Source organism: Pollicipes pollicipes, unplaced genomic scaffold (genome assembly GCF_011947565.3).
Source record: "Pollicipes pollicipes isolate AB1234 unplaced genomic scaffold, Ppol_2.1 Scaffold_7231;HRSCAF=8579_pilon_pilon_pilon, whole genome shotgun sequence".
Taxonomy (NCBI): Eukaryota; Metazoa; Arthropoda; class Thecostraca; order Pollicipedomorpha; family Pollicipedidae; genus Pollicipes; species Pollicipes pollicipes.
The window spans coordinates 15923752-15934052 of NW_023597034.1; the positions used below are offsets into that span (position 1 = coordinate 15923752).

The 10301-nt window shown below is 54.0% G+C and overlaps 1 long non-coding RNA gene across 1 annotated transcript; it reads right to left on the minus strand.

Annotated features, from left to right (window-relative positions):
- Nucleotides 1–6057: 6057 nt before the first annotated feature.
- LOC119110316 (uncharacterized) lies at nt 6058–9479 on the minus strand. Its single transcript, XR_005095474.1, has 3 exons — nt 9426–9479; nt 8966–8985; nt 6058–6094 (listed from the first exon to the last, which is right to left on the minus strand). It is a non-coding gene; the product is annotated as an uncharacterized LOC119110316 (long non-coding RNA).
- Nucleotides 9480–10301: the final 822 nt, after the last annotated feature.

Consider the following 10301-nt stretch of genomic DNA (forward strand, 5'->3'; position numbering starts at 1 on the left):
CTGCGATGGTGTGGTGTGGGGGAAGATAATTCTGAAAAAGATACTCTTGCAGGTGTCCAACACATGTTTCATGCACCATGTATAGTAACGCTGATCCAAAAGTATGCAACAAAACAGCTATACGATCAGTTCGCAGTCAGTCATGCGGGAGACACCCGGGCCCGGGCAGTGGCCACAGACGGCGGACAGGGGCAGGGCCCAGATAAGGAACATACGACAGATGGGCCTCATTATATGGCTTGATTCTTAAAAGAGAATCTCCAGTTTTATGGCTTTTGTAAGGTTGTTTCTAGCAGTTTCAAGCTACCGAATTTGTTTCCGCCTAAAATGCTGCGCCAAGTCTTATCTCTTAAAAGCAGCCAGCGAAATGAGGGCGCATGAAAAATTTGTCGCACTGTAAGCCATCGATCCACTTTCAAAATCCTCACCAGTCTATATCCAGGCCGTCTTTTGGCATCTACACTGTGGAGGCGGATGATTTCTGAATGACCCAAAATGCCTACCCGCTCGTGGAATTTCGCCTCCTTAGGAAAGACAATGTTAAAATGGACGAATATTATACTGGATAGCCTTATTTGCCAAATGACAGATGAGTCGAATAGGCAAGATTTTGCGCGAGTGAGAAACAGATCTAGATACATATCTAGCGTAGCAGCCATGACATTTGAAGAGGAGCGATGACGGCCTCCATCCTTAAACCCCCCCCCCCCCCCCCGGTCATCGGGCTCGCTTTCCATAAAAAGTTTCTGAAATACACCCTGAGCTCGCCCCCCCCCCCACTTTTTGAAACGTTCCTACGCCTATGTGAAGATCATTCGGTGCAGTGCACAGCCCTGCCGTTCCGAATATCTGAACCTGTCGAATTTCTGAGCTACACGAGTCTGCAAAGATTTCAGACTTTTTCGGGAGACCTTTCAAGGTCATCCAGGCATCCATGACGCTACGGTATCACTCAAGTCCAGACATCGTCCAGTCAGTCAAATCCTGCTATTCCATTTGCTATGCGGTGATCGAGTTCAAAACAAACGTAATTGTCAAGTTGTTCATGTCTGGCGTTCGCACGCGCGATCTCCAGATATTATGGCCATGGATTGGCTTTCAATTATTGTTGTGCCAGGTACGATAACGTTCCAAACAATGACGTGCTGAAGAGCATATTCACCAAAAAGAGAAATTGTGTTGTCTGCAGCAGTCTTTCCACTTAAAATTATGCAGTTGGTTATACGTAAGCTTTTTTTATCATATGAAACGGTTAAATGTGGAATATTCCCTTTGAGAAGGATAGGACCGTGAGCTGCATCAAATGATCCTCAAAATAGCCCTTTTAGTTAAAAACCCCACACACATGTGGAACACTCTCTTTAGGCTTCTTTCATGCTCTTCGGAACGCCCATCCCCGATACACATGAGCGGAAAGGGAAACGCTACGCAGTGTTTGGACTGCTGGTACAGAGGTTTCTTAACACATTACAATGTATACCATTATCTCCATACACCGTCACCAATTCCAAATCGGTTTCAGAAGGGAAGTCATTCCTCAATATCGATACAATTTTGGAACCGACCAAATTTTATTTTTTTAAGTTTAATTTCGATATCATGGACGCAGGTCAAAGTAGTGGAAATCCAGGGAGAAATCAGGATTTGGGGATAGATTAGGCCAACTTTATTCGCAGAGCCCTTCTCCCCGAAACGTACTTTAGAGTTACACCTATGCGTCCATCCTTGACGTGGAGCAACATGTGAAATAAATTTCATAGGAAACTTTGACCCTGCGTACTTGCAGTCTTACAAGCAACATCACGGATGGCCGCGGTTGCAGCTTCCATCAAACCGAGCGGCGCTGGCGCGCCAACACCGGGCGGCGGGCGTCTGACACGCGAGAACAACCGTCGTGAAATCATGCCTTCGAAAGTCTTCCAAAGCGAGTTCGTACCGCTCAAAAATTAGACAGGGGCGTGAATTTTGCGAGCAAAATGTTGTGGATGTCTTCTGATTATATAAAGAGCGCCAGCAACATGAAGAGGGATTTTTTGGTTGCTTTTCTACCTCCACCACCAAACTCCGTCACCGGTTCGCAGTGCTGCGAGTGTTAATCCGTTCCTTTTATAGGAGCATAAATTACACAGGTGAAACATGCTCCCGAACTATCCTCTTATCGCACGAATTGACATCCTAAAACGTTCAAAGGTACCTCCTTCAGAAACGCTGCCGTTTTCATCCACTCAGCGACAACCGCCTGATCAATATACGCAGGGGAGCCGGCAACACGCGGCCAGTGTACACCGCAATGCAATGTAACGCGATATTTGTGCTGAGGCTTGAGACCTCGCGTGGCCAAAGCTATGTTATGTAATTCTTACACTTCTCGGTTCTGAACGACGAACCTCCCTTCCTTCCAAGACGAACATGGTCAATGAGGAGCCAGCTCAACTAGGAACTCTTTTACAATCAACCTGCCTTGCGCGTGACGTTGACATTATGGTAGTTTTATTTGTTATGCATTCGAACTGAAGTTGGTTAGGCAGTAGCATTAGCCTTATTCCTTGGAAAAACCGGGAGAATGTAGATATAGTTAGGTTGATATTTCGGCAATATGTCTTTATCGAAACAATAGCAGAAGTTCCACTTCTACTATTGTTTCGATAAAGGCATGTTGCTGAAATATCAACCTGATTATATTTCCATTCCCCTGTTTTTGGCGAGGAATAAGGCTAATACCTCTGTCTTATCTATGTGAATATTGTTCCTCGTTAATGCGCTGAACAACTGAAGTGGGTTAGAGTTGCTTTTCACTCACTGGCACAACAGCTTGGAACGGTGTACTCATGTATTACAGCTGGCTAGCAATGCGCGTTTGATGAAGTAAGCAGGGAAAGTCACGAAGAGGATGGCATGAGTCTTAGCGATTTGGGGAAATGTTGAAAGCGTATTCTGAAATAATGTGCGGAGTAGTTATGCTTCGTTTAACATTAACTGAAATGTGTGTGGTTTATCGATGAATATTTTGGAATGCCAGGGAGCTTCATGTAAACGAGAGGCAAAGTCAGACACATTGTGGACACTATTATTCTGTACACATAAGATATACATACATGTATATATATATATATATATATATATATATATATGTATATGTATATATATATATATATATATATATATTTCATCCATTCCGAGATTTTCCGCATCTGTTCTCTTATGGTGAACTCCAAGACTCTGCCCCCCGCCCATTTTGAGAAATCGACACCCAAGGCTAATGAAGTTTGTGATTTTTTGGCATCTTCAGAATCGGATGCCAATATGGGAATCCCGAAATTGAACACTGCTCAATATTAGGGTCAATCTATCAGTGCTCCTTGAACAGAGGCCACACAACCTGGATAAAAAATGTTGTGCAGGCATGTCGCACTATCTTATGCGAGAACTAATGGCGTAGACACTCCAAATTTAAAGTGGGTATAGGCGTCAGTTTAAGAACGCGTGTTTACTTTTCGCGTGTTCTTGTAAGGTATGCCTGAAAAACTGGGCATAAATAACAAACTATTCAGTTTCGTTTAAGGTAGGCAATTGAGGGCGAAAACTTGCAACGGAAGTAATGAGATGAACTGTTTATTTTCAGCAGTATTGGCTGAAACGGTGACAGATCTTAACACCATAGAAGAATATAACATTTCTGAACCATTTCAAGACGGTGAAAAAGACAAAAGTGTCTGGAATGTAAGGAAGGCATCAAACTTTCGAGAGCAGTGATACAAAACACCTGCCGTGTTTTGGACACGGGAAAACCTGAGGTGGAATGAGTGGGCCTTTTCCGACGTCAGTTCGCTCCTCATTTTTTAGGACACTCCCGACATTTCCGTTAATCTGCCAGCGATGTGGGTGTATCATTTTACTGGCCTTACAACTGCTAAGAACTGAAGACAAATACTGTTCGTAAGCCATCAAATGCAGGCCCTATTACAGACAAAATCAAGACTCCAGGCCTCCATTGCCTTGTCCAGGTCGGGGAAGGTTTTCAGGCAAAAATAAACATAAACAGCAGTATGCATTAAGTCAGAATACTTGTCGCTCAAGCACCTTAGGTTTTCGGACTTAACTGTTGCTGACCCTCGTCCATGCGTGACTTATGAGCGTTGACTTGAAACGTAGAGAAGTCGCGTAATTGTATATTCGTTGAACCAGTAGCCTTACAAAACCACGACCTTCCGAGTCGTATTGCAGATAGGCATTTCTAACCCAAAACTACATGCTAAAGAACCAGGGCTCCATGGGCCTCTCTGGCTTCTATCACACCACAAAGAAACGCAATTAACATCTTGGAAAACTCTCTTTTAAGAAAAAACCAGCCGTGGCGGCGGAAGCTCCGATAGCACTACGCGTGGGCGGTGCGCCTGCCTGTGTCGAGGGCGACATGAAAGCGACTGGCTGTACCTAGGATTGCCATAATTCTCATCGTACGGACTAGGCAGTTAAGGCTATTCGTCGCTGGGTATAAGAGTGGCTGCGTGCACACGTGGCGTACCAAAAAAGAGGGAAGAATCTTCCATTTGCTTGCACATTCTAAAAAGCTTTTAAGTTGGCAATTAGCGGGCTTCGATTGTATTATTTTCTCGTTTACCCGTTGCACTAACTACCTTTCAGCGCCTGTTCATTATCCTCATTTGTGCAGCGTGCTGTACCAGACCCATCAGACTGTCAAGTCATTTCGGTGTGACCTGTGGCCATCTCCAGCTCCCGCTGCGACTGTTGTTCCATCCACGCATACCGTCCTTCCCCAATCGCTCCACGCGATAGCGATAGTTCACCAGCGGTCTGCTAGCATTAGCGTATATTTAGTGATAGCCGGCGCCGACACGTGACCCAGGCACGCTACACTATCCCGGAGCGGGCGCGGGCCACGGCGCGCAGGGCGGCCGCGGCGCGACCGACCTCACCCGGCCGGCCGTCGCTCTATCGTATGTGGATATATATACGCACATAAATAATGACACGGCTAGGTACGCTCATGCGGCTACTGAGGTGGTATATATAATACACATCCGCTAGTGGACATCGATCACATCACGCCAAAACGGAGACCAGGAGACAATTATGAAGAGCAAGCCCTGCGCAGTACATGTACAATATGTTACACGTCTCGGCTGTGCGGCAAACACGAGAAAGATGCCGTTTCCATTAACCATCGATGACTAGCCAATCGACAGAAATCAAGAGACAATCACCCCGAAATAGGTAAAGCCGACCGACGACAGAAGCCGTGTTTTATCACATCGAACGCAGGAATGTAGGCTTGCGCTCCCCGTGGCAGCTGACCCTCTAGCTGCTGGCCCCAAACTAAAACAAAACGGGAGAAATCAATGAAAACGGCCGCTCGCGGTGACCACGAGGCGGGCACGCAGACTGCGGACACGACACTGGGACCGGCCGGGCCGGTGAGATCATGGCGTGAAAACTGACGCAGACTCTACAGAGCCGCTACACCCGCCCACACATTCGCCCTGTCACAGGACACGGGGTCTCTCGCACGCACACCCACTCACACCCACTACACGCCACACAGTACTGGCAGCTCCAGGGTCACGTACAACACGGGCACACGACAGTGGTAACGACGGACACACAGTAGCACCAAGGTGTGTGTCGGCACAGAGGGCTGCGGACTTTCCTAGCGTAACGTGAGGCATCTCCACCCCGGGGTATCCCCGGAGGCGTGCAACAAACACATCCAGTAAGCGGTGACACGCGGGGATCTTTATAGTCGCAGGTCTCTCACCAGGCAAGCCCAGCCACACCAACAACCGCAGCATGCACTACTGCACCACGCTCCCAGGCCCACGCATCCCGGCTCCCAGACATCACTCTACGTAGCCAGCTGTCCGCCCCACACGCACCCCGCTGCCCTCCGCGGCTCGTCACACCTCCCACCCGGGCCCCGGGCCCCAGGCCCCGGGCCCCGGCCCCGGCCGCGGGGCCTCGTCTCCGGGGCGCCGCCGGCTGTCCCCTGGACCTGGGCCAGCCGGCGGCGCCGGCGTCGGCGCCGGCCGGGACGGCGCACTGGGCCGGGCCGCACCGCCCGCCTACGAGCTCCCGGCTGCGTGAAAGCAGAGCGGGCGCCGGTTAGCGGGGTTAGTAGCGGCGAGCGTGGCCGGCCGGTGGGCCAAGCGTCCCCGTCCGCTGTATGTGCTCGTTCGGAAACCGCCCTCACCACTCAGGGTGGGGCGCACCAGACAAGCTTCCGTGCACTATGTACGACCGAATGTCAATTCAGTCAAAGATCCGTAAAACAACGGCCTGCAAATCTAGCTGGATCAGTTTAGAGCTGAGCCGGCTAGTGCCGGATACTTTCTGGTAGTCGGCAGTAACCGGTGACGACCGAGCACACACGGTACAGTGGGGAGGCGCGGGCGGGGAGCGACCGGCCACGGGGGCTGGGGGCCGACACAACGCCAGCAGCCGCACACCTAAGCCGCACCGACCCCCGTCTCGCACACAGAGCCGGGCTGACCGAGGCTAGCAGCACCAGAGGCCGGGCAGTGACCGGGCGGGCTCGACAGCGGGCCCCTGACTGAGCCGGGTCACAACGCCTGCCAGCGTCGTGCAGCCCGGCCAGCGGAGTTCACAGGCACCAGTTAGCGGCAACCAGCGGCCGGAATGCATGTTAGACGAAGGCCAGCCAGAGGTCCTGACACCAACCTCATGAAGAGTGGTCACTAAAGCATACAAACCTCCCATCTTTCACCAAGATGGATCAATGTCCTGATAGTCAAGCGGACCAACAAACCGAGTGCTGAGTGATGAATACATTATATTATGGTATAGAGGAGCCAGAAGTCATGCATTGTCACGATAACTTGTGTGATGAGACGGGGGTTGATAATAAATTTGCTATGCACAAAGGCGAGCTTAAACTGACAGCACCTTTCGCTCTGAAACGAAACGGGGTAATGTAAGGGTAAGAGGCCATCAGGCTTTGATGATCACAAATAAACGCACACATACGGGGTACCATGACTATACCAAGGAATTAGAACACCAAAAGCTTGAAAGGGTTTCACAAGCAGTAGAACAAGAAAGCCGAAGTCTTAGAAGAATCACCACAAAGCAGTAGCACCGGAGCGACAAAAAGCTGGAAACGGTCTCAGGCAGCACCCCCGCACTACAAGCGTGGACGGCGTGGCAGCCCTCGTGGGTATCATGCTGGGTTCATACGGCACACAATCCAGCTCCGAGCCACCAGCGCCGGTCCGGCACACGAGCCAGCTTCGCATGCAAGCGCGCCGAAGACGCGGCCTTCTCGTCAGCTCCCGCACGTCATTTACCGGCTGCCCGGACCGTGGGATGACGAATCGGCTCGAATGGCCGGCGCGCAACTGTTCGGACAATGAAGGACTGCGTCTCTCGGACACCGTAAAAGGCTACTGACTTAGAGATCGCGGAGGGATCTAAGCTCGTAGACTATTGCAGACTGACTTGCAGACCGCGCACGATGATCAACTCACCGAACACCGGGGTGAGTATTGAGGGGGAAGGGGGGGGGGCTAATGGCTCGGCGCACCATCAGTTTTCTAAAACGATGAAGACAACCGGTTCAGACAGCACGGAAGCTGGGTATTGAGTTTACTTTACTCTTTGTATTGGCCGAGATATATCAGAAGAGCTCGTTTTGGGGGTGAGCGGCGGGTGGGCGTCGCCCGTGTGCGTGGTTTGGCGGCCGGGGGCGGAGCACACGTCGGGCGGGCTCGGGGCGTCAGCGGTGACGGGCGCGCGCACGCAGATGGTCGCACATCTGGCCGGCCGGCCGCCGAATGAGACGAGCACCGGCGGCCAGGGTCGCCCGGGCCGCCGGCCTTCGGTGGGCCCGGGCCGACACCAATCGACCGGAGGCCAGCCGCCGCGCCGCGGTCTGCTGATGACACAGACTGCCCTCCCCCGGCCGCCTTCTGCCGGTTCTCGCCAGCAGCTGACGCGCCCCGTCACCCCGCTCGATCGATCCCTGACAGCGCTGCTGCCATGGCATCTCTGAGCGGCCGCAAGCGCGCGTGGTCATCTCACAGAAGCGTTTCGAGTGAGGTCAATGTGAATCGGAGTGAACACCCAGAACCGGATCTTTCTCCTGCCGCAAAGCATCGACATTTTCACCCCAAACACACAGAGGCTTGCGCTGACCCTAACTTAACGCGCACGCCGTCTAGAAACCTCCGAGCGACCAAACCACACGCTAGCCACGTCTGACAATGCCCGACGCAGTCCACTGACTCTGGCCTGAGTGCGGCCCGGGCCAGCGCCCCGGGGTGGGCGGAGGCCGGCGTCCAGCGACCCCGGCCGGCCGGCTCGCTCTGGTGCCGATCGATGGCTGGGTGACCGCCAGCCGGCCGGGCCGGCCGGAGAGCTTCGATCGGCCGCCCCCGCGGCCGGCTCAGGTGCGCAGCCGGCGCCGCGCCGCCGGCTGCGTACGGCCGCGCCCGGCCGGCTCGCACCGCCCACACCGGCCCCAACGGAGCCGGCGGCTGCGGCGACACCAGACAGCCGCGGCGTCGCTGTGATACGCAATCGCGCTGGCGGATGGCCGACTGCGTGGGGGCGGTGGTGGGGGCGGGGCGGGGCGGGGGCGGTAGGAGCGAGGACGGACGGCAGCGCGCTGGGAGCGGACCACGGCTGCGGGAAGCGGCAGCGCACTGCGAGCGGGCCGGTGTCGAGCGGGGCGTGAGCGCGCAGGCAGCTGCCCGCGGCGGTGCAGCACACGCAGGCGGCGGCCGGGCAGGCCAGGGTGACGTGACCGAGTGTGAGGGAATCTGACCTGGCTGGGCCCGGTTACATAAACTTGGCTGGCAGGGCAGACGGGTACAGTTAGTGAGGCGCGCGTGCGCGCACACAGACAGACAACAGACACAGACAGAGACAGAGAAGGGCGACAGAGACGGTGGCAGCGGCGGCGGCGGCGGGGCCGCGCGCTGTTGCTGACCTGGCGTTACATAAAGTTAACTGTGGCGACGGGCGCGGCGGCAGGAGAGAGGTGGCCGTTAGCTCCCAGCGACATACGCAGACAGACACACACGTCACTCACGCGCGCCGAAAGCCATCGTGTCTTGGACGGTATTGGCTACGGCTACGTCGCTCAAGCATGCCGTGATAGACTGAAGACTAGACATCGTGTCGATGCTATCGTTCATTGATAACATGAGTTACGCTGGTAAACGCACGATTGATCACAGTCACCATATTATGCTACTCTAGACGCAGTAATCTCTGGTATTACTATAAAACAGGTGTCTATCGGTCACTAAGTAATATTAACAACAACGCTTACTTTCTAGCAGCGCAAGGTCTTTCAAGCACACCATGGCAGTAACGAAGTGCGCGGTGGCACAAGCGTTAAACCATGCATGCCTGTAGGGCGAAACAAAAACATAAAATCCACTTACCGGCAATGATAATGATAAGCACTATGACTATAACACCAATAATCAGCCACATCTGAAATAAACAGGAAAAGAAACAGTGAGGAACCGGAGAAAATGGCTCGAATACCTGTGCTCTGAATGATGAAACGTGAGATGGGAAAAGTGAATAACCCACAAACGAGTGCTTGCACAGCCAGCCAAGACGGCTGGGCGGCGCAACCAACTGAAAACCAACGCGTAAATAATTCCCAAGCCAGGCACCAAACGACCGCTCAAACGCGCTCTAGTCTACAATCGCCAAACCCAATGAGCGGCGGACGGGAGGGCAGGACCATCGGCGTCCAACCGCGTCCGCTGCCTCCAGCTGGGTCAGACGGGCAGTGGAGCAGCCCGCCCCACTCGGCAGGAGCGGGACGAGCGGTCCACAGCTCGGTCTGAGCCGAGCCAGGACCGAACGGTCCACAGTTCGGTCTCAGTCAAGCCAGGACCCAGCGGTCCACAGCTCGGTCTAAGCCCAGCCCGGACCCAGCGGTTCACAGCTCGGTCTCAGTCAAGCCAGGACCCAGCGGTCCACAGCTCGGTCTAAGCCCAGCCCGGACCCAGCGGTCCACAGCTCGGTTTGAACCGAGCCGGGACCGAGCGGTCCACAGCTCGGTCTGAACCGAGTCCGGACCGATCGGTCCACAGCCGGGCCGCCGGCGTGCCGCGGCCCTACGGCCAGGTCGGGCGCCGGAGGCCGCGCCGCCCGTCCGCCGCCGCGCCGCTGGGCGGGCCGAGTGGCCGGCGCCCGTCTCTCGTGCTCGCCCCGCGGCCGGGACGCTAGATACCATCCGTGACGTGCAGCAGCGTGCCTCCCAAACGGCGGCCGGCTTACCTCCGATAATGACAATTATCACA